The sequence below is a fragment of the Staurois parvus genome, unplaced genomic scaffold (genome assembly GCF_062004578.1).
Source record: "Staurois parvus isolate SC_StPar_1 unplaced genomic scaffold, SC_StPar_1.0 ptg000566l, whole genome shotgun sequence".
Classification (NCBI taxonomy): Eukaryota; Metazoa; Chordata; class Amphibia; order Anura; family Ranidae; genus Staurois; species Staurois parvus.
The window spans coordinates 724,987-750,181 of NW_028318362.1; the positions used below are offsets into that span (position 1 = coordinate 724,987).

A 25,195-nucleotide genomic window follows, 5' to 3' on the forward strand; every position below is an offset into this window, starting at 1 on the left:
AAAGAAGGACTTAATTCAACCACAGAACTTCTGTGCCGTACAGGATTTATTGCTTTAGAGCACGGGTCTCCAAAATTTCTAAACAAAAGGCCAGTTTACTGTCCTTCAGACTTATGAGGGCTAGACTGCGGCCAGTGGGAGTAAAAAAGGTCCCAGCGTCAGAGGGGAAAAAATAACGCTCCTTTGTTTGGTGTCAGTAGGAGGAATTCTGCCCCATCATTGATGTCACTGGACCCTATCATTTGCGGCACTGGGAGGAATTGTGCCTCATCATTGGTGTCATTGGCGGAAATTATACCCAGTTGGTATCAGTGGATGAAATAGTGCCCCAAGGGCCAGATGAAAGCAAGCAAAGGCCACATCTGGCCCATGGGCGACAATTTGGAGATCACTGCTTTAGAGCAAAGAACTATAGAGGTCTGTATTTGATGCGAGATTGTGTATCATTAATAAGAACAGCTTCTACGGATTATTATTCTTGAGCTGTATTTTCAAGAACACATACAGCATAATACTGAAACACATCAATTCCAAACCAGTACATACATACAGTAAGTAAAGTTGGGATGTGTCTCTAACTTATCATTTCTCATGGCTCACAAGCTGAGCAGGAAGGCACATCAACGTCCAAGTGGATAACATAACATAATGATAGTCTTAGCAAGAACACAAGACTCATCTTTGTGTTCCTGGCAAAGAAGAATAAGCTTTCATTTCATGGGAAATACTGGCTTCCTACTCATGTCAACACTACCTCAAGGATATATAAGCACAACATTTCCAAGAAATATTTTTATTGAGATTTCCTGGAAGGAATGTAAGATAGTTCCTATTACTTTTGCAAGACTTCATATTACAGTATTTTCCAATTGTTTAGCAAATGCATATGTTTAAATAAAAAAAAAAAAAAAGCCCATTTTATGCCACACAAGCACAATATATTACCATATTTGTTTCGATGAGGTTGCATTGAGTAAATTGATTTACTTGTGTAATGCCCTGCTGCAATGACAGTCGCAGGATGTTGAAACAGACATTAGATGACAGTGTCCTGCAACTCAGTGACACACACTCTGGTAAAAGCTTTATGGATCTTATAGGCTGAACTGCAGGACTTTGTTAGAAAGCTGCTAATTGGGGGACTACATTTTTCCCAGAACAGCAGGCGTTTGGGTGGGGGCATATAAATGGGGAAGTCCCTGAACAGAAACAGTAGATAAGATTGGAGAGAGCTGGAGAGGAAGGGCAGAAAGAGTTGTGCTGACTGCTGGAGAACCAGACCAGGCCACAGAGCTAAAGAGAGGAGAGGCAAGGAAGAGTCACTGATCACCAGCCTTGCCAACTTGTTCAGCGAGATAGTCTGCCAGCAGGTGACCAGACAGAAGGCTGTAAGTGAGGCTGGAGAACCTGTGGGGGCCCCCATCCACTGACAGAGAGAGAGAAAGCCAGGATCTACTGGAAGCCACTGATCAGGTGAAAGAGTCCCATGCACCAGTTAAACAAGAGAACACTGACATTCTCCTCAAATCTGCAACTTTTCCTGCACATGGTTGCTGGCACTGAATTTAGTTAATATGTTTTGCGGCCTAGTTCCCACAGCCACTACTGTTGAACACAGTTGCAGCATAGTCCAATCATCAGAGCTGACCGCAGTGTATTCCTACTGCAGTCCATATCACATCAGTGCTCCCTTAACCATTGGCCTACCCTCTTAAAGGAACTTCTATCACCGTTGCCATTTGTTACTGCAGCCCAGAGTGGAGTTGCCTTTTGCCAACAAGCCCTACTGCCAGTTTTGCCTAAAGCTGCCCTTTTTTTCCTCAGTGTACAAAAAGGGGACAACACCCAAGTCAAGTGCCATGTAAAGGGAAAGAGCTGGACCTTTCTTCTTCCTCTCCTTGTGTTAATCCTTTAAGGAACTGTAACTTACATCACTTTTTACGTGTGCACCTCACTGCATTTAAAGAGACATTGACAACCCTGTTTAAAGAGCTCCTTCTATCTCAGATTTAGACCTTGCCATCAGATTCTGAGGGCCCAAAGTGAACTAGTTCAATGGTTGCTAGTTTTCATTGCTGACACTGGGGATTGATAACACCTCAGGTTGGAGGTATTAAGTTAACTTCTGAAAACCAGGCTAACACTGATTGAGATTCTACTGTATGTGTTGTTTCTTTGCTTAGAGTTGTTAAGAGTAATAATTGCTATTACATGTACCAATACAATTTTGTACTGGTTAACCAAGCTTACATGGAAGTTTACTATAAACTTCAAATCAGTTTAATTTGTGTGTGAGTCTACTTTCTGGTGGTAATTTACTCCTGAATCCTGTGGTGTCAGCAGGGGTTGGGCTTTCAGAAAGGGGTCCAGAAAAAAAGGAAGCCCAAAATAATTCAGGAATTCCTAAGGGGGTAGTTCTACAATTTGGTTGCTTGTCCAGGGAACCCTTGTCCTGAAAGTCTATGCTTCCTTCCAAAAAGGAAGCTCGGAACCCTCCGAGAACACCGCATGGTGCCAAGAGGAGAATAGAAGACCAGACAGATTTGTGGTGCTGAGTATCCCAGGAGATGGCTGGACTGAAGAACAGGTTGAACGGATGCTGATGGCTCACATCCCTGAACAGAGAGTGAGTGTTCTAGATATAAGACGAAGTCCCAATGCATCTAATGTGTTAGTGCTGACTGAATGAAAGAAAGGAGTTCCTTCTTTACTTGAAGAAGGAAGTATACACCTGTCCAACACAGTGGTGGCACAGTTGTCATGGCCGGGCTACGCTGATGATGACACAGAGAATCCAAAGAAAAGAACCCCTGAGCCCGAGCTGTCCACCTCATCAGATGCTGTTGGGGGCATACTCGCCACCACACTGGACAAGCTGGGGAAGTTTATAGAGACTCTACTAAAGAACTCTTCTATCATTAGTCACAACTACCGAACACTGAGATTCTTTTCTGGGAAGGCACCTACCCCTCCAGGGGAGGATGACTTTGACACCTGGGTTGATCAAGCCCTTCAGGCCATAGAAGAGTGGAAAGTGACAGATGCTGGGAAGAGACAATAGTGGAGAGCTTAGGGACTCCTGCCTCTGACATCATGTGGGATCTAAAATGGGATTCTACAGGATCTGAAATGAGGCTCTACAAGAAGGGGAAAAACTGTCTGATTACGTGCAAAGGCTGGACAAGATTTTGCACCAGGTGGTTGTCCAGGGAGGAATGAAGGTGGAAAGTGCCAGCAAGGCCCTTTGGACCCAAGTACAAAAGGGGACTCAACCCTTACATATGATTGCACAGAAGCTCAGGGTCAGCTATCCCTATGGCACTGTGATGTCCTCAAAGTTGTTGAAGACCATCCAGGAGGAAGAAGCTCTGATTGTAGCCAAGGCCAGGAAGGCAGATGTTCAGCCTGGAACCCGGCCCAGGGCCTTCTCTTGTGTCACTTAAGCTGTTCCGACTATGGAAGGAGTGCCTGATATGCAGAGTATGGCTGGACAGTAAAGTGCAGACCCTGTCCCAGATAGCTCAAGCTCAGGCCATGGTTCAATGTCTTTTTATGAAGTCCAGAGGACAGTAGGACAAGTCATGGAAGCCTATGCTGCTATGCAGAAGGCCATGTCAGAAATCGGACAAACTGTGTCAGCCATGGCAGCAGGCAAGGGAGAATCCAGCCCTGGGTACCCCAGATGCTTCCAGTGTGGAGGGCCAGAACACATCCAGACTCAATGCCCACAAAATGAGTCCATGACAGACCCTACTACTGATGTAATACAAGCATTAAAGAAGTTGTTCTTCCCAAAGCCAGCCGAAAGGATTCCAGAACAACAGGGAGCCCGAAAATAACTCAGCAACTCCTAAGGGGGTAGTGCTACATTAGATTGGTAAATACCCAACATATCAAATCATAAAATTACACGTTCCAGTGCAGCTGCGACAAACTTTGGGACCCAAAATTGTCCATAAGCGACAGTTTAAAAGCCTTTACAGATCATCAGTTTAGAGGTAACTGTGAATAACGACCCTAAAATTATTGCTCTTACTGGTCAGGTAGCAGATGTAGTAGGTAGGGTTCCAGCAGAAACAGTCGGAAAACAAGCCAAAGATCAGGAACAAGCGGTGGCATTATTGGATCAAGCAGAAGAGTAGTTGAGGAACAAGCCAAAGGTTGGTAATGAGTGGTAGTGTAGCGTAGCAAAAGCATAAGTAGCAAGATATTGGCTGAAGAAGAGCACAATAATCTGGCAAACAGGAAGTTAAAAGACATGGCTTAAAAAGGAGGTTTATGGAAGGAGCAAGGAGTTCAAGGTTCCCCAGAAACAAGATAAAAAAAAGTTGTCCAAGGGATCAGGCAGGGAGCTGTTCAGAATCTTAGACTGAACAGTAAGAAGAGCTACTGCCAGATGCAACAGAGAACCTGGGTTCAGATATGGATTCTAACATGGGGGCAATAGCCCCCTATATGATAGAATATTGCTTTGCTGGTGGCAGGTCCTCTTACAAGATGTCAGGTGTTAGTTAAGCTGAACAAGCACAGATTGTATGTAAACACCCCCACTGCTGCCCATCTCAATTTACATTTGGTGACAGTGAAAGGTTAATGCTGAACTTCAGGCAGATATAAAAAACACAAATTAATGCAGCTCTGTAATCATATTACAAAGGTAAATGTATATATTAAAATAAGAAAACAAAGCAGTGTAAGGACCTGTATTTGACCTATTATCAGCCCTTGAATTCCTGTACAGCAGAGCTGGAATAGGAGAGGAAGGAGCAGCACAGCCAATCCTTCCTGTGTTGATAAGAAACATGCTTGTGGGCGGGGCCACCTCACCCTGAATGTAGGAGTACCTTTTGCATGTGTGTGCATGCTCATTAATGCTCAGGACCAGGCAGGGCCATATTCATGTGCCATCAACAATTTTTATTTTACATGATCCATGTAATAGAGGGCTTGACAGTGCTGCCAACAGACGTTTGTGTCCCTCCTTCTCATCTCAGAAAGCACCAAATGTTGTTTAATGGAACTGTATACAGTATGTTTAATGTTGCTCTTTATGCCTTTTGAAAGGACCCATAGCCCAAATTGTTTTGCATTGGTACATGTCCTCCATTGTAGTGACAGCTACCCATGTCCATTTTTGCACCAAAATGTTGATAACTGGCCTTAAAAAAAGACCAGATAAGATACAAGATTAGGCTTCAATAGACTTCATTTGGGTTTGAGTGCTATGTTTGGGGTTTGTTGATTTTTTTCTTTTTTTTGGAAACCTCCAGCGAACCGAACTTTGCTTGGATCAATCATCACTACTTGCTAAATCTCTTGATAGACATCTATCCTACCAACATGGCAGATTAAGATTATCATAGGTTTTGTGATATACCTGTAGGCAGGTGCAGTCAGTTTTTCCACTGTAGGTGGTGCTTGACCTGAGTGGTACCACAGCCTGTAGAGGTAGCCTTCCACTAGGGTGTTTGTACTGTTGGCATTTTGCTCGATACAAGTTTTCAGTTCATTACAACCGGACTCACTGCTGCTGCACTTCCCCACACTTGGCAGCAATTGGCAGGATATGTCCATTGCAGCAGGTGCAGAAGCAGAACTGGGCTCCAGCATGGCTCCGCTAGGGTCAGCCTTAGCTCTGATTCCCAAGTTCAATTGCTTTAACATCCCCTTGGCAGAATGGGAGGAGAGGCTGGAGATTGCCATACACCTGTACTAGGTCCATAATCCTCTACTAGGCCAGGCTAGTGGTTAAGCTGGCTATCAACGCTTTAGGAAGGAGATATCTACCCCCGAGACCAGCTCTTCAAAGTACCTGTAGGCCCAAAGCTATGGCTGCTCCCAGCCCAGTGGTGTCTGCCCTGGTCAACGAACAGGAAGTCCCATGCTTGATTGACACTGGGTCCGAGGTCACCATTATGGAATATGACTTCTACGTATGAAGATGTGGGGTACAAGAGCAGATAGGCCACTGCTGGCTTTCACTCCAGGCAGCCAACAACCTGCGTATCCTGGAGGAGGGCATCACTTGGGTGAGAATCCAAATTGAAGACCAAGTGATGGAATGAGTAGGAACAGTGGTGACCCCCAGTCTAGTAAACCCGGCAGTACCTGTTGTACTGGTAAATGAATGTATTGAAGGACTTGGACTTACCCTACCTGCTGGCCAAATATGAATGCTCTGGTAGGTTGGCCCATATGGCTTGAGAGCAGTTGGGCTCTCAGTGCTCCAGGCCTATGAAGCCCAATGGAAGGCAGCAAAGAAACAACCAGAACAAGTAGGGGTGATATACATGCCCCCAAACAGAAGTTATTATTAGCACCCCTACAGGAGGTGGTCTGGTCCCTCAAAGGTTTCTTCACAGTGAAAGCTGTGAAAATGTGGAATAGACTCCCTCAAGAGTTGGTTCTGGCCAGCTCAATGGATTGCTTTAAAAAAAGCCTGAATTATTTCTTAGATACATAGAATATAACTGGATAATAACATTTATAGGTGAAGTTGATCCAGGGAATATCCAATTGCCTCTCAGGGGATCAGGAAGGAATTTGTTTTCCCTGCAGGAGCAAATTGAGTAATGCTTTGCTGTTTTTTTTGCCTCCTGGATCAACTGTGAATATGGGATTATAACTTTTATTTTTTTTTAGTGGTTGAACTGGATGGACTTTTGTCCTTTTTCAGCCAGACAGAATGTAAATTGCAAGGCACCATTGTCATGGTTGAGCCCCACAAGGATACAGTAATGCCGGGGGAGTGGATGGTGGCCCGAACCTTATCCAGAGTGCACTAGGTGGAATAATCCGGGAAAGTTGCAGTCCTTGGGCCACCCCCATCATCCTCGTGCACAAGAAATATGGTGGCTTACGGTTCTGTGTGAACTGTCGCAAACGTAACGCCTGCACCCATAGGGATGCCTACCCCCTACCTTGGGTAGAAGAGTCCCTAATCGCATTAGGGCAAGCAAAGTTCTTCTCTACCCTAGACCTGTCTAGTGGCTACTGGAAGCTCACGGTCCAGGACCAAGACCAAGAGAAAACCGCCTTCATTACACCCTTGGGACTGTTTGAGTTTACACAAATGCCCTTTGGCCTCAGCATTGCCCCCAGTACCTTCCAATGCTTAATGGAATGATGTCTGAGAGACTTTAACTGTGAGACTGTATTAATTTGTCACGATAATACAATCTTTTCCAAGACATTTGAGGACCATGTCAAACATCTGGAATGGGTGTTCTTACGAATGGCAGAGTATGGACTGAACCTGAAACCCATTAAGTTCCACAGGATGAGACAGAAAATGCAGTACCTGGGGTATGTAGTTGAAGATTGGGGCATGTCTCTGGAACCCAGTTAAGGTGCAAGCTGTCAGGGACTGGATGCCTCCAAAGACTGACATGGAGCTGTGCTCTTCCCTAAGAATGGTGGGGTACTACTGGCAATTCATTCCCAAGATCGCCCAAGTAGCTACTTCACTGACCCAGTTACTGAGTGGGTACAGCACCCAAAGCAAGGATGGGCTCTTGCCTTCCATTTAAGACTTGTGGCAGGATGCACAGCAACAGGCGTTTGAGACATTGAAGCAAAAATTGTCCTCCTCCCTGTTGCTGGCTTATGCTGACTATACCAAGACCAGCAATGGGATGGGAAACTCAACGGTTGTGTAGACACCCTTTCCCGATTTCTGGTGGAGTGTCCTGGCAAATATGTGGATTCCAGACTGGGAGACATAGAGGTCGCACCCATTTTGCCTGTACCAACTGCCTCACATGCCCTGATCCAAGAATCAAGTTGGTTGAGCTCTATGGGTGGAAGGTTTGGACTCAAATCCAGCAATAGGACCCAGAAGTCATACAGGTGCAGTGCTTCCTTTTCTGTATGTATAGGCAGTTCACCTGGGAGTGTCTGAAACTGTGCTCTGTGGCTCGGGCCATCCTGAGACTGTGGGACGGACTGGAGCTTTGGGCAAGCCTGCATCCCTTCTGAAAAGCGAGATATTCTACAGGTCAGGTCCCCCAGTTACATATACTGACGGTCTGCCTACTACTAAATGCCACAGTTGGCCATTTTGGGGTAGACCGAAGTGAAACACTGGTCTGGAGATATTTTTTTGCCCCATCTGTCACACTGGGTTCATATGTTGTACCATCCACAAGACTCCTCATGAAAACGTGCCACCATGACTATCTCTGAGCCCTTTAGGTTGGTGACTATGGACCTCACAATATCCACAGTTTCCACTGGATTCCTGTACGTGCTGGTATTCATTGATCACTTCACTAAATTTGCAGTAGTGGTGCCTATCAAAGACCAGACAGCTATCACTACTCTTTTGGGAGCATGTTATCCAGTCTTACTGATATCTAAAGTGAATCCTTTTGGACCAAGGCCCAAACTTTGAGTCAGTGATCATGACAGAACTGTGCCACCTGAGTGATATACAAAAGTCCCACACCACACCACTCCCTACCATCCTCATGGTAACAGGGCTTGTGAGCTGTTCAACTGCATGCTGCTGGGCATGCTATGAACCTTGGAACTGACTTACCAAGACCAGTGGCATCAATAAGAGGGGGCCACAATGTGGGCCTACAACAACATTGTCCACCGATTCACCGATCATACACCCTTCTTCCTCATGTTTGGGCATGCCTGTATGCCTCCTCTTGGATACCCCTGAAAAGCTTCCACCTCCAGTACCTGGATACAAGAACATTGGGAGCAGATGCAACAGGCCAAGCTGCTAGTGTTGGCCAAACAAACTCAAGGATTAGTGGGAACACACCCCATACTGGGTAGTTGGGCAACTATTACCACCTACCCCTGTCTAAAACCTGGTCTCTGAGGTGTTTGGCCTCATAAAAAAAAACTGCACCAAAATATTATGAGACCTTGCGTACTGGATGGTAAGTGCTCAGATAAGTCTCCCAAGGACCCAAAAGCTTTTGACCCTGCTAACCTTCCACTGGTGCAAGAGGCACCCCTGGACTGGTTCTTGCCATCCCTTGAGCTGGAGCCTCCAGTGACCCTCAATCCAAATGCTCTGAAGCTGAAAGTTCAGCCGAGCTGGTCACCCCGACTAGTGCCACAGACTATACAGGTCCGTAGAAAAATCCTACTTAGGGCCCAGGTGAAGAGCAGCCAGAGGACATCAACAACCCCTTTGCCACCTGTGGATGAAACTTTGCCAAGTGACTCTGAGGGAAGCCCAGACAACCGCCACCTTGTGTGGCCCAAAGTACCTGCAAGATTCTATGATTATGTTGTTTAACTGTGTTTATTGGTTCTGCGTTAACCTGTTTTATCATATTACTGTTTACATTTTGTGATGTTGCAGTGCTGAGGACAGCATCTGTTAAAGAGGTGATGGGGATGAGGGTAGGGGTGGGGGAGTGTAGACAGGTGCAGTGTGTTTTTTCTACTGTAGATGGCGCTCCACCTGAGTGGTACCACAGCCTGGAGAGGAAGTCAAAGGGTTTCTGTATAGTTTCCTGGGTCAATGGAGCAGCGTCCCGGTTGGCTATGCTGCAGCTATTGTATGTGACCCTTCGTGACCATCTTGAGTCAGCAGGGTCTATATAAGTCCCTGCCCCTGGGTTTTGGAGAGCATTTTTTGAGTGGCTACTGTAGGAAGAGAGATCCCGTTTGTTATGGAAAGCAAATAGTGGTAGAGAAAGGTAGGGAAAAGTTCCATTCCTCAAGTTCTGGTGACGTCATGACCCCTTAGTATTATTTCTCCATTAGCTGGACTCTCTGATCATCACTGTTCCTTGTCTCATACAACCTTTTTTCTTATCTGTGCTGCCCATGTGACTATAGAGTCACACATGTGGGCATATACACTCCAGGTAAATGACAGCCCACTCCCTCCCTTCTCCTTCATGTTCAGTAAACACCTCCACACTATGGGGACGGGATATGACATATTAATTGATGGAGGTGTCATCTGCCTGTAACCAGGGGCGGACTGACCATTTGGAAACTCGGGCACTGCCCGAGGGCCCGGGGTCAGTAGGGGGCCCCATGAGATGCCCCTGGTACCTTTTTCATAGGCTTTTTTGAGTTTGGGCAAGGGCACAGGGGCCCCATGATCCCCTATTGCCCGGGGGCCCCATGAGTTGTCAGTCCTCCCCTGCCTGTAACTCTAAAGTGTTTGTACTGCTCCCCCACAGCTTCCCTCCCAATACTCACCTGAACCTCCTCTCAATCCATCGATGTGCACAGGGTCCTTGGCTGTCTCATGTTTCTATTTCCTCATTGGCTGAGACACAGCAGTGGGAGCCATTGGCTCCCACTGCTGTCAATCACAGCCAGTGGGGAGAGAGCAGGGGGCAGTGCTGAGCCACAGCTGTATGTGTTATGGATGCATAGAGTGGGGTTCGGGAACGAGTACGCACCAGTGCCACTATAGCAAGTGGCTTGCTATTGGGGTCACCGGTCAAGGGGGAGTAACCAAGAGCGCCCGTGGGGGATCCGACAAGAGAAGGATTTGGTCTGCTCTGAGCAAAACCATGGCTCAGTGCAGGTAAGTAAAACTTGTTTGTTATTTAAAAAAATAAATAAAAAAGTTTAATATCAATTAAAGTGGAACTATACTCACCTCAGTTCCAGCAATACGGTGACCCTCTGCATTCTGCCAGGCTGCTCAAATCTTCTAGAAGCTGGCTTGTGGGTCTCGATCTCTGGCTGTTGTTATTGGCTGGGCAGGGATGATATCACCCCTGCGGATGCGTGGGAGTCCAGTCAGATTTGTCATTGCCGAATTTGTACAGTGAGCTGCGCATGCATGGCTCACTGTACAGGGATGGATGGACAGGCAAGTAAGTAAACTGAATGTAAAAGAGAAAAAGCATGTCTCTTCTGCACTAAAATTCCTGCCTGTTAGCCCATTTTTATTATTTTACCTAACGTTCCACTTTAAGCACATACAAAAAATAGACACAGGCTGAAGGTTATGGATAGCAGAGCCTCCCATTAGATGGCCCACACCATGTTTTTGCCCAAAAATAATAAAGATTTGAATGTAAATATATATTTGTATGACGATTTAAAACATTTTACTGTTATGTATTTTTCCTCTGTGTTCTAAAGGATGTTTTTTTGTCAGCAGAGGACTAGAAGCGCCTCCGGCTGATGGTTCCCTGCAGACAGGCTGAAAAAGAGCTGGGTCACATGGCAGCTGTATATGACAACAGGTGCTTAGATTTTTTTTTTTTGTAACAAGTACAGTGTCATCATTCATATACATAAAAAGAAAGGATCATGTAAATTCAGCATTGTGTGTTTAGTATCACTAATTTGTTTGCAGCAGTCATTATGGGACACTAAGCACTTCTAAAACTATAACAAGGCTACCTTAGTGAGAAAACGTACAATGTAATGCTGGTGATATACAGTACCTTACCATTGCTACTGCAGCACTGAAGGGATCTTTGTGTCTCTGTGTACTATGTGTCTGCATAGGAAGTGTGAAATTCCCACAGGACCTTTAGACACAACATAGCATTGAACAGAAGGCATATGTCTGAAAAGTTTTCTACAAGGCATCTATGGCAAGAAAACATTCTAATTGTCAGAGCCCCTGAATGATCCCAAGTCATGCAGAAAAACCACATGAACTTAGCATATTTTATACCTGAGTCCATGTAACAGAGCCTTAGTGTTCTCAAAAGAACTCTGTCACCAGGAAAAGAACACAAATGTATAGCAGTATGGTCAAAACTGGGGGGTAGAGCACTGGTACCCAAGGGCAAGTGCTCAATGTGCAACTGCCACCTGATCAACTCTAAAAGGACAAGTGACGCCCTCTGCAAATACTGGAGAAACAAGTAGGAGGGAGACCACACTGCCCACCGTTTTCATCCAGCAGCTTACAGTGTGGCCTGCCTGCCCCTACCTTGCGTGCATATGCAGGGCTGAGCAGGGGTAGGAGGGGGGTACTCTACTTGGCTGGGTGGGGGGCTGATCAGAGAGTGTGCCACTGCAGATATCACAATTTTTTTAAAAAACACCTTTCTTTTATATGTTATGAAACCGCACCCAGTTACCTCTCTCATGGCCAGGCTGCGGTGATATAGAGATGCAGGATATTAGGGAAAAGTAACACCCCCTTCCTGGTAATGACACATGCCCTCCTGCCTCCTCTTGGTATTGACAGATGACCCTCCTTCAAGAGCTCCCCACTTCAGCTAATCGTAAATGGCCCCCTCCTCCTGTAAAGAGAGATGATTTTCCTTCCTGGTAATGACACGTGTCCCCCCACCAGCTAATGAGAGATGACCCCTCCCCCACCAGGGAATAACATATGACCCTCCCCTCCACCAGGTAATGACAGATGACCCCCTCTCCCCCACCAGGTAATGACAGATGACCCCCTCCCACCACCATGTAATGACAGATGAGCCCATCCCCCACCAGGTAATGACAGATGACCCTTACCCCACCCCAGGTAATGACAAATGACCTCCCTCCTCCAACAGGTAATGAAAGATGGCCTTCTTCCCCCCACCAGGTAATGACAGATGACCTTCCCCCCCCCCCCACCAGGTAAAGACAGATGACCTCTCCCACCAGATAATGACAGATGACCTCTCCCACCAGATAATGACAGATGACCTCTCCCACCAGGTAATGACAGATGATCCTTAACCCACACCAGGTAATGAAAAATGACCTCTCTCCCTCAACAGGTAATGAAAGATGGCCTTCTTCCCCCCACCAGGTAATGACAGATGACCACCCCTCTCCCCCACCAGGTAATGACAGATACCACCCCCCCCCCACGGGATTTTGTGAGAATTTTTGTGTGTCAGCAGGAGTTGTGGGGCGGTGTGTGTCTGTTCTCTGCATGGATCCGACTGGTATATTTGTACCTCCCCAATGGCAGCAGTACCAGCTTTCGGATGGTGCTCTCCTCCTCCCTCACTCAGCCTAGTGGTAGCTCGGTGTCCAGTGGTTGTCAGCACTGACACTTTCCCGTCCAGCAAGGCTGGCCTCACCCCATCCTTCCTCTTCTACTCTCCGGCTCAGAGCTTCCACTTTGCTCCGGACTCCACTTTGCCCGTGATAGGGACAGGGGGACAGCATGGGCCCCCCAGAGCATGAGCAGGGTCACAGTTGTGACCCATGAGACCCTTGATGCTATGCCCATGACCCTGCATTCACTATATCTGGTCTCCTACAGTGCTCAGAACATGGAAATGCAATTATTTTAGTAAATATAAACTGCTAAATATCTTTTCTCATGAGCAGTTAGAGCAGTCCTGTGACTTCTATCAGTGTCCAGCTGAGCACTGGTTAAAGCTTGTAGGAAGAGTTTTCATTCTCCTCTGACTGTCCTATGAGGCTGCATGTCCCCTGACGCTCTGTCTGGACAGCACTGATTGGCCCTGTGCCCATCACATGCACCCTCCTAAAAACAAACAAACACAAAAAAAAAAAACCTCTCTAGCAATACACACTAAATTGAGCATGTTCAGAGTGCCTCTTAGAGCTCTGTTCTATCAGCAGATAGAGTGGGGTCTGTGGAAGAAGTGGAAGATCATAGAAGTCAGGATCAAACATCCTTTTTACACAATGCGGAGGATTAGGTTCAACAGTATAACAAGAATGCTTTACTTCAAATACAGGCTGATTTAACTGTTGTGGGTTTGGTAACACTGAATAATTAAAGGTTAACACCACCTTTTACTATTTTTTTTTTTGCAAATGTGCCTGCAAAGCATTGCAGCCGTGACCATTGGATTGTGGGTGCAGTGCATAGACTCCACCAGGCTCTTCTTCCTCGAACATGTTGGGAGGTGTGGCAGCAGTAAATACACAGTGTCCAGTTGCAGTAACAAAACTTGTATTTAACTTCACAAACAGCACGACAGGAAGGCACCCATCTGGGCACACTCAAATGTTGCAACATCAATGTAGAACGAAACAGGTCTAGGATGTGCCGACAGCGTCTGTCTCTGAGGGTAGAATGTGGCCTAACTGGTTTGTACCCAAATAGGAGGATTCTAGATGGCGTGTCCCTATCCAGTCCTTACTTGTTTGGAACCATTCCCTGCTGCTACTTACATTCCTTGACAGATGTGTAACCTGTCTCTACATTGCCCCCTTGCAAAATGTGCACCAAACCCAAGATCCAGAGTCCTATATAGGCTCTGCCTGACCCAAGATGGCCACCAGGGTCACATGGGGCAACAGCATCCAACCAGATAGCTTCTTCACTGACCCAGGAAACCATGGAAGAGCATTGTTCCTCTTGACTTCCTCTCCCTGTGGAGGAGTGCTACCTGCAGTGGACAAAGTAGACTGGGCCTGACTACAATTGTGCCAAAGTACGTACTATCAGGTAGAGACCAGAAAAAGGCTCAGTAGACTATGAGTGTGGTAATCATTGTACGTGTGTTCCACTGACAACTAAAGTCCATTTGCCAGCTGAGACTTGTCCTGAGGAAGTAATGTGTATACGTGGTGACGTACATCTGGCGGAACATCATCTTGGTACACCTTTTGATTCATGCAGATACACCTATTACATGTGGTGTGAAGGCTTATATTATACCATCAAAATGTGAGTGTATCTTTGGCATTTTTTGAGCTATTTACATGGAATAAAAAGCTATTTTGCACTATGGAGGATCTTTTCTCTTGTTTCATGAGCTACATGAAAGTAAGTTGGCATTTTTGAGGGTACCTACCTACCTATCCAGTGGAAGGGATACCAGTGTTGCTGTGTGGTGCCATTGTGGATAAAGTCCCAGGAGATCGGATAGCAAGGAGTGCACATTCAGGAAGGATCCAGGTGTGGACCAAAAGGCGCATTGGCCCTTTGGGGTCGCCGGCTTGAGGTGAGAGGCCATTTCAGCCAGTGAAGGATTATCTATCAATGTAGTGTGCACATACACTGCACATGTTGCATTCCCTGGAGCAGTGAAGCACCTTAGTTGCATATTTGCACTTTAATTGGACTTAATATATTTTTTCACGTATTGATTTATTGATTGTGTTTTTTTACATGCTTATTGCTTTGAGCACTTTGTCACACAGTTGTAATATATCCCACATTTGGGATTCACTGTATACACAGACAGGTGTATACACTTTACAGCACTATGTCATATTCATATCCCACATTTGGGATTCACTGTGTACACAATTGGTGTATGTTATTCATCCCGTGACAGGGATTGGGTTGATTACATGCGTTTTGTTCATCACTTATATATACTAGCTCACTTATTGGGTCCAAGCATAGGACCTTGTGTGTGCATTCACATCTGTTCACTGTTTTTCACATCTAATAGAGATCCTGTGAGGATCATATCACTGGTTCATTTATTATTTATTTAGAGTATATATATATATATAGCGCTGCACCATATTATTGTTTATTTGACACAACCTGATTGACTTCACACAATGGGCAGCCCGATAACATTCCAAAAAACCCCACAAGCAATCATTCAGTATGGGGCTGTTTCACATGAACAGACAATGGTAAAACAAGCAACTCCCCGGTTGCCAACCTAAGCACTCTGGGTAATGGGAGTGTGTTGCATCCATGAGCCAAGCAGTTGCAGTGCAGTATTTTAATACGTAGTTCCCCTGGGGGATTAAAAAAAACAAAAAAAAAACCCCCAGACATTCAGGAGGATGCAGGATCACCTCCTGAGTGCCTGCTAGATGCTGCTATACTACCCTCTGAAAGGTGATCCACCATGGATCAGATGACGGTAAGCACCACCACCCATGCGAAAGAGTCAACAGGTGTATCAGTCACACATGGAACAAATGGTTTCCTATGTTATAAGCTACACAAGTAGACTGTAGTAGTGAACCTGTTTAGCCCTGAAAAACGTATTGGTTATTTGGAGTAGGCTCTTCCAGGTTCTCACCAGCTGTGCCTATGTATCTTCTAAAGGGCAGGTTCTGTGTCAAGGAAAGACACTAAGGCCCCGTTCACACCTTGTAAAGCAGGAATGTGTGTGCATTTTATTTTGTAAGTGTTTTCCATGTTTCCACTTGCCATGCATACGGCAACCCATTCACTTGAATGGGCTGCCATATGTGTGATAAAATTTGCCAAAGAAGCTCCTTTTTTGACGTGGGGTGTTACATATTTTTTCAGCATGCGTTTTGACACTATTTTGATCGTTTTGTCACCTGGAAAAATTGCACCCTGTTTGTGGTGCCATTAAGTAACACTTTTTCAGTGTCCAAGTGTGAATTGGGCTTTATATGTTGCAGCCAATTAGCGCCTCTTTTTAATGGCCCGGACACATGATAAGAAAGTCATATGACAAATCGTACAAGGAACGATCGATTGATTATCTGATAGAATACTGCTTTCAAAACCCAATTTCGATTGTTCGGACAGCAAAAACTGAGGAAGCTAGAAAATTTTATTTGTACTTGAACACAATGTCCAATTTTTGTTCAATGTGTACAGTAATCACATGGAAATAATAGAACACAAAAAAACATTCATGATCAGAAGCAAAGACCAACCCTACACTTCCTCTTCTACTATGCTAGCATGTAGCTATGTTTGCCGGTTGAGAATTTTCGTACCAGTTAAAGTAGAATTATAGGCAAAACTTTTTTTTTTCCATTTTGGATAGAGTAAGGGAGGGTTAAATCTAATATGTCAGATTTATTTTCACCATCTGTATCCCATTGCAGAGATTTCCCTTCACTTCCTATCCCATAACCAAAGAGGAAGTGAGAGGAAATTCCTGAAATTTAAGGGAATTCCTTGGGGACTCCCAAATCACGAGAACTAGTGTCCCCATTGGAAAATTTCCCCCTCTATTACTTTTCTGGGGACAACACAAAATTTGGGATTTTCTTTTACTTTGGATGATAACAGTAAAAAGGACAAAGAGAAAGAGGGAATCTCCCTAACTAGGGCACAGGCAGTAATAAAAACCTAATAGCTGTTCTAATCCCTCGTTACTTCATCCAAAACTAAAAAAAGTTTTGCATTTTGTTATACTTTAAGTTCCGGTTCACATATTGAACCGCATCCAATCCGCTTGACATGTGAAATCACATTGCTTCCTATGGTGGCAGTACAGATTGAAAAAGAATCCTGTACGATTTCTGAACAGTGCTGTCTGGTTCAGATGTGGATTACAGGCTATTGACTTCTATGAGAACCGTTTCTAAAGTGCACGTCATCAGTTGTGAACAGAATAAAATCCTGTCCTGAACCTAATGTAAACCTGATCTGAACTGCTGAACAACTACTGTATCAATTAGCTGTTAAACCTGAGCTTCAATCTGCACCGCACATGTGTGAATCAGCTCTAATACTGTTATTATTGCCGGTTACATCATGATATGCACCTTCGTAGAGAATCAGACAATTGTTCATCCAATTTTCTCATAGTGTGTACCAGCCTGAACCTGAATTCAACTGACAGTCAGATGTGAGAGAGATGCATGGATTCATTACAACTAGCTAGAAGTCCTCTCCAAAAAACCTGAAATTTAACCCACTCTGGGCAACAGCAAAAAAGAATTATACTTGTAGTCAGGTCTCCCTGCCCTGCAAGGGTTAAATGCTCATTAAGGCTAGGTTCACACTAGAACTGTAGCTGCTGACTTTTAAAAAACAGCCACTTACCTGTCCCACGGTCCAGCAGTGTCCTCCCTGCAGCCCGTTTCACCAGCCGTCTGGTGTTCCAGGCGCTGACATCTTCAGTGTGGGCACCTGGCTGTGACACCTTGCGGCTTCACAGCCGGGTGCCCACTGTGCATGCGCAAATAGCTCTGCGCTTCCTGAATGGCCCATAGTCTTCTGGGACCTGTCATGTGTCCCAGAATACTACAGGGAGGGAGGGTAAGAGGACAACTTCCGCTTCCGATCGCCTAGGTGATTGTAGCGGAAGTTGTAGCAGGTACCTGTCAATTTTGGGTACCCGATTCCCCCCCCCCCGCTTCCCAAAGGTGCAAATCCTTAACCACTTCAAGTCCGGACACTTTTACCCCCTTCCTGTCCAGGCCAATTTGCAGCTTTCATCGCTATCACACTTTCAATGACAATTACGTGATCATGCAAGACTGTACCCATATGAATTTTTTAGCTTTTTTTTAAGACAGATAAAGCTTTATTTTGGTGGTATTTATTCACTGCTGGGATTTTTATTTTTTTGCTATATAAATGAAAAAAGTCCAAAAATTTTGAAAAGTGTTTTTCTTATAAAATTTTGCAAATAAATAATATAAATCTTGGCCAAAATTTATTCAGTTATCTTTTTAGTTAGAAAAAAATAACCCAAATTAGTTTATAACCAAAAATTATAATTTTTACAATTTGTTTTACAATTTTATATTATTATTTATGGTTTTTTTTTTACATACTTTCACCCTAGCAGTACCATGGTGACACTGTACTAATTGTGAGGGGTGATGAAGATTTTTTTTTTTACACTGATTGCTTTTACACCCATAAAGTCTGTAAAAGCAATCATTTCTCCTTCTCTCTGGCTGCATTCTTGCAGCCATTGAGAAATACTGGGTGAGCTGTGATTGGTCACAGCTTGTCACATGGTACATGTTGTGAATAGCCTTGTACCATGTGATCTCTGTGATCATTCACAGATTTCACACGTAGTAAGCAATGATGTCAGAAGTGACATCTTGCTTACTACTCTGCATGTGATCACTGATTGGCCAATCAGTGATCACATGATCGGGACCTCGCACAGAGGTCCCGTACGACGATCGGTGTTCCACTGTGTCCGGAGGATCGCACCGGATCGCTCCCAGGGAGCGCGCACAAGCAAGGTGCAGGGAGGCCGTTTATAAACGGCCACCTGCCCCTGCACTGCCACCATCCGGCCGTTTATATACAACAGCCGGACGGGAGGTGGTTTATGGGGAGCGAGGGACCAGTTTTTAAAGCGGAACTTCCCCTTTTGGGTGGAGCCCCGCTTTAAATGGGAGTTCCAGTTGAATTAAAAAAAAATAAAAGGCAGCAGCTACAAAAACTGTAGCTGTTGATTTTTAAAATACAGACACTTACCTGTCCCTTGATCCTGCAGTGTTCTCAAACCGGTCCTCTGTCCCCGGTGCCGACATCTTCAGTGTGGGCACCCAGCTTTGATGGCTTGAGGCTTTACAGCCGGGTGCCCACTACGCATGCGCGAGAAGCGCTGCACATTGTGAATGGTCCTGTAGTCGTCTGGGACCTGTCACGTGTCCCAGAAGACTACAGCGAGGGGGGGGGGAGGACAACTTCTACTTCCAATCGCCTTAGGTGTTCGCACTGGAAGTGGGAGCAGGTACCTGTCAAATTCGGGTACCCTCTCCCCAAGGGTGCCAGTCCTTAACAGGGAGCGGGGGACAAAGCCCCACAGCTTCCCCTTTTGGGTGGAGCTCCGCTTTAACAAGCCTTTAAGCCTTGTAGCGCAGGGAGGTCTCACTATAAGTGTAATTTTTTTGCTGTTGCTCAGAGAGGGGCTTTAAGGCTGCATTTATTATTTGATGTTTATGAGGAGGCTTTATCATTACTTTATAATGACATTTTCATGCTAAAGCTTACATGACATTTTCATGAATGGGCTTCTAGAAAGAGAGAAACTTCCTACAGTTCTTAAACAGATCAGCACCAGAGATGGTCTTATCACATTCGTTGTATAGCAGTTTACGGAGCAATGCACCACACTGATGAGAATTGCTGACAGTTTCCTAAACATCTGCACTTGATTACACACTAGACTTTCAATCATCTAATAGCTTGAGATTAGTGTCTTGGCTGATGTTATTACTTTCAATGGGCTGCAAATAACACATTTGCCAACAGACAGACCTCCTGTGTAGCCTTTATGTAGGCCTTTAGTCTGCATCCCTGAAGCTTTTATAAAATCTAACATACACAAAGGAAACACAAAATATATATATATTGGGGCAGCACAGTGGCTAACTGGTTAGCACTTCCGCCTGGCAGCACTAGGGTCATTGGTTCAAATCCCAACCCCACCACCACCTGCCTGGAGTTTGCATGCTGTCCCTGTGCCTGTGTGGGTTTCCTCTAGGTACTCCGGTTTCCTCCCACACTCCAAAGACATGCTGGTAGGTGAATTGGATCCTGTTTAAATTGGCCCTAGTATGTGTATGTATGAATGTGAGTTAGGGACCTTAGATTGTACGTCCCTTGAGGGTAAGGGACTGATGTGAATGTACAATATATATGTAAAGCGCTGCGTAAATTGACAGCGCTATATAAGTACCTGAAATAAAATAATATATATATACACAGTATATATAAGCAATGTAAATAAGACCTAAGGCTCGCCACACATATTACAATCGACTTTAGATATGATGAAATATGAGGAACTGCCTAATCTATGCAACCAATCCGTATCCAATCAGGCAGGCCCTTGCACTACATACTTGTCGGTAGATCTAGAGAAGATTGTACATATAGATTGTAATATGTATGCTGGGCCTAAATGTGATCATTGAACTATTTGCTGCAGATATGTTAATAAGACATCAGTAGCGACTGTTAGAAAAATGCATCAGCCAATATACGGCTTAGACTGCATTCACACCTGAGTGCCGTGTACTTGGGGGCTTTTTAACCACTTGATGACTGCAAAACGCAGGACTTTTTTTCTCAGGTAATAGGTGCAGGAACTTCTCCTCTTCAAGTCACCCCTTGTCTCCGCCCTTTACCCACCTCCGAACACCATTCCTTGGTTCCACCCCCTACACACCTCCCAGTACCACTCGTTTCAGAGAATATATTAAAAGTAATTTGTATGGAATGTGTTAACGATAGCAAGGAAAGCAGTTAAACAGACCCCCACAGCAACAATAGATCCCCAAAAATAGACCCCCCCCCCTAGGAACAGTGGACCGCCCAGCAACAATGGACTACCTGTAACAAAATACTCCCAGCAACAATAGGCCTATGGCAGCAACAACAGATCTCCAAGCAGCCAACATCAATAGACCCCTCCCTCAGCAGTAGATCCCTCCCAGCAACAGTTGACCCCCTCAGCAACAACAGATACCCCCCCCAGCAACAGTAGGCCTCCCCAGCAGCAATAGCAACCCTCCGAAACAAAAATAGATCCCTCTTGCGAAAAAGACCCCAGCAGCCAGCATCAATAGACCCACCAGCACCCTTTGCCATTAGATATATTCAGTGCTGGAGGTGATCGAACTGCGTTCTCCCAAGTTCCTGCTGGCAATATTTATATAAATGTTGCAGGTTTCAAGTGGAAAAGAAATCAGCCATAACCCCGGTATCCTTTTGTTCAGTGGATGGCCAGCTTTCACATGAAAGCGGCCCTAGCAGCTCTTGAGTCGCTAGATCACTTTCTGTAACACCCCTCCCACTGCTTGCCAGAGTTTTTGGGGCTTACCATTAACACCACAAGCCCAAGAAACAGTCCAACAGTGCGGCCTCCTCAAGATGGCAGTGATGAAAGACTCTATTGGTTTTTTATCGCCTCTATCATGATGGAGGACTGGAGTGACTTCATGACGTCACATCTGGTGGCCGTTGGAAGTAAACAGATTTTTTTTTTTTTAAAGCAAAAGTTCAAAAAACATTTTTTTTTCATCTTTGGCTTTTAAAGGTAAGGAAGATTGGGGTCTTTTTGACCCCAAATCTCTTAAATCACTTAAAGAGGACCTGTCATGCATTTTTCTATTACAAGGGATGTTTACATCGCTTGTAATAGGAATAAAAGAGATTAAAAAAAAAATTAAAGGGACAGTGTAAAAAAAAAAAATAAGATAAAAATTTTTTTTTTTAAGTACCCCCATCCAATCGTCTTCGTGCGCACAAGTGGACTCATACGTAAATGGCTTACACATATGTATACGGTATTCGCAGCACACATGTAAGGTATCGGTAGGAATGTTAGAGCGAGAGCAATAATTCTAGCACTAGATCTCCTCAGTAACACTAAACAGGTAACATGTTAAAATGTTTAAAGCATCATCTATGGAGATTTTTAAGCACTGTTGCCATTCCCCATGCATGTGCATTTTAAAAGCATGACATGTTAGGTATCTATTTACTTGCCGTAACACACTCTTTCATATTTAAAAAATTTTGGGGTAACTCTTGTGTTTTTATTTTGTATTTACTAAAGTGTATTTTTTCCCCCAAAAAAGCATTTGAAAAACCAATGTGACATAAAAAATTGCAACAATCACCATGTCATTCTCTAGGGTCTTTGCTAAAAAAAAATACATAATATTTGGGGGTTCTAAGTAATTTTCTAGCAAAAAATACCATTTTAAACATGTAAACAAAACATCCCAGAAAATGCTTGGTCTTGTATGCACTTTTTGTACAGTGTTTTCCAAGTGTTTTGGAACATTTGAATTTTTATTAGCCAATAGAGATATCTATCTTTTTTTACATCATTTGTTGCTATGCGTTTCTGCTTTCAGCTGCTTCGACAACATACCAATCTCCCCGAATTGAGCAGCAAAAGTAGCTCCAAAACTTGGAGCTTCAGGCGTTTTGGAGTGGAGATGCAAACCACCTAGTGTTGCCACCTCATCCCTTTAAAACCAAGCAAATATTAATTACACAGATTCTGAGGCTAATTTAATGCAGATAAGGCATTAAATGAGTTTAATCACCATCTTAATCAGCCACATAAGTTTTGTAATTAATATGTGTTGGTTTTAAAGGGATGAGGTGGCAACCCTAGAACCACCACCATTGAGAAAAACTGATTTTGTTTATATTTGAACATTTTGGAGCTTTGAGCTACAAAACACTCATTGGTATCATTACATAAAAAATCCTGCCTCATTTAGATAATTTTTAAGTAAATATTTCACATTTGCAGATTTATATCAGAACTGCATTCAGACTTAATATTTAATCAAAACAGTCAATCATTTCCTAAGTTCAGAAAGGCACATGACGGTTATATTCACATTACCTCAGCAGTCCAAAGTCTTGAGAACTTGTAGCAGCTTGCGTGTCGTTGTCACAAAGCAGTTGGAGGCTCTCTGAATTTTGATGATATCCTCCCACAGTACAACTATGGCTGCAACCAGTGCAAAGTGCCCTCTGCAGGTAAAAATGCACATGAGACAAACAGGCTTGTGTTATGTAATGCTCACAGTGAGCCTCAAATAAGGGGTCTGAAAAAAAATTAATTTCCAATAACAATATTCTGTACTCTATTTTTTATTGCTGGATAAATACATTACACATAATTATGCTTACACAAAGCTACAAGTAAAAAAACCTTTAGTGAATGATTGAAAGCCAATCATTAAAATATTTTATAATCGGTAACATGTTAAATGAAATTTCAAAAAAAGGTTATTGACCTTTTTTTTTTAATTTGCAGCTGTCACTTAAAAGCATCATAAACTTTTTTCCTACCCCTTGTGTTTTTCACCTGCATAATTAACCATTAACTCAAGTAGTGCAGTGCTACCATGAACTGAAAAAAAAAAATGAATAATAATATAAAGCAACAAGCATTTCTTTTTTTTTTATAATTAAACTTTATTATAATTTGACAAAAACCAACAAACAGTCATATACAAAATACCTTTTTAAGTTTCATAGTTTCATTCTGATTGATATAAAAATAGTACAACTATAACAAATTTTCTACCCCGTGTTTATAGAAAAGAAAAAAAAATAAAGCTACTGCGTTTGCCTCTGAAAATTTCTAAAGAATACTAGTTATAGTTTACTCTAAACTGTGGTTGTTTCAGAAGAAAAAGAAGAAATACTAATTCCCAAAATGGTTTGATCCTAGAACAGGACCACCATACATGAGTCTTTGTACTTTTATCCTCCCCACAGCGCCAACACTTTTCAAGGTAGGTTGAAATTATCCTATGTATTCCCACTGAACACCTATACCACCTTGTAAGTATTTTATAATTTTTCTCTTGAATATAAGTTGAGATACTAGATTTAAAAGTTAGCCTGAACAATCTTTTCCACTTCTTCTTGGTTAATCTATGGGCCAATTCTCTATCCCAGTCTCTGGTATAATAACGTTGATGTGGGTATGCATGCGATAGTAATATGCCATATATTGTTGCAATCGAACTCATCATACAGAGTGATTAAAAATGGGTTAGATCTCTATGTGATGAGCCTATTTTCGAGAAATATTTATAAAAATGTTGAAGTTAGAAATAATGAATCCAACGGCCTGCATACAAGTTGTCTATAGGTGATAGTTTGTTGAGTGGTAAAAGTCCCTTAGCAGCAAGAGTTTGTTTAATTGGAGAGTGAGCCACAGACATCCAACATAAAAATTAAGCTGACATTAACCCTGTAGCAAATTCCAGACCTGGTAGAAAACAATGTTAAATGGATTGTCATGTGTTGTTGCAGTTCAGTAAACGCACTACAAATCACACAGGTGTGAACATAGCCTAAGAATTGACACTCCCTATGAAGAAACTACAAAGCCCACAATCCTCTGAACTCTGTCTAGTGCTCGTGCAGGGGAGAGTTAAAGTGGTATTAAACCAAAAGCCAAAAATGTAATATTTTGCATTAGTTTTCTTTTTTACTCTCTGTTTTCACCTGGTGATCTGGCCAGTAAAACACCATTTGTATTACAGTACCCCGACTCTGTATGAAGGAGCACAGGAGCACCTTTGGACAGCAGCATTTTCAGTCTGGGGAAGGGGAGTCTTAGATGTACAAGCAGATGTAAATAAACTAACAAATTAAAGCTGAAATCCAGCTAATATTTTGTATTCAGTTACAGCAAACTATTTTTTCCTTTCAGGATAAGGATTTTATATTAATATATAAAAGCTGATCCAGGGGCGGACTGACAACTCATGGGGCCCCCGGGCAATAGGGGATCATGGGGCCCCTGTTTCCTTGCCCAAACTCAAAAAAGCCTATAAAAAAGGTACCAGGGGCATCTCATGGGGCCCCCTACCAACCCCGGGCAGTGCCCAAGTTTCCAAATGGTCAGTCCGCCCCTGAGCTGATCATTGTAAGCACCCCTGTCAGTGGTAAATGATTTGTCTCATCTCTGTAACTGATACATTCTCCTGGAGAGCTTGTTTTTTTGAAAAAAACAGACTTACTGGCTGGACCACCATATGAAAATAAAAGAAAGAAAGCCTGAAAAAGAAAGCAAATGCAGCCATCATATCTAAGAAATGGTAAGCTGCAATATAATAAATGTTTCCATTTGGAACATTTACAGACACACAAAGAGCTCATCAT

At 43.7% G+C, this 25,195-nt stretch overlaps 1 protein-coding gene across 1 annotated transcript in view; it reads right to left on the minus strand.

The window, feature by feature from the left end:
- Positions 1-23,022, minus strand: part of LOC149450657 (hematopoietic prostaglandin D synthase-like) — a 53,861-nt gene extending 30,839 nt beyond the window's left edge. The window contains exon 1 of the mRNA XM_089691629.1: positions 22,914-23,022. The gene's annotated coding sequence lies outside the window, so the exon portion shown is untranslated. The remainder of the gene's footprint in view (positions 1-22,913) is intronic.
- Between the last annotated feature and the right edge of the window lie 2,173 nt (positions 23,023-25,195).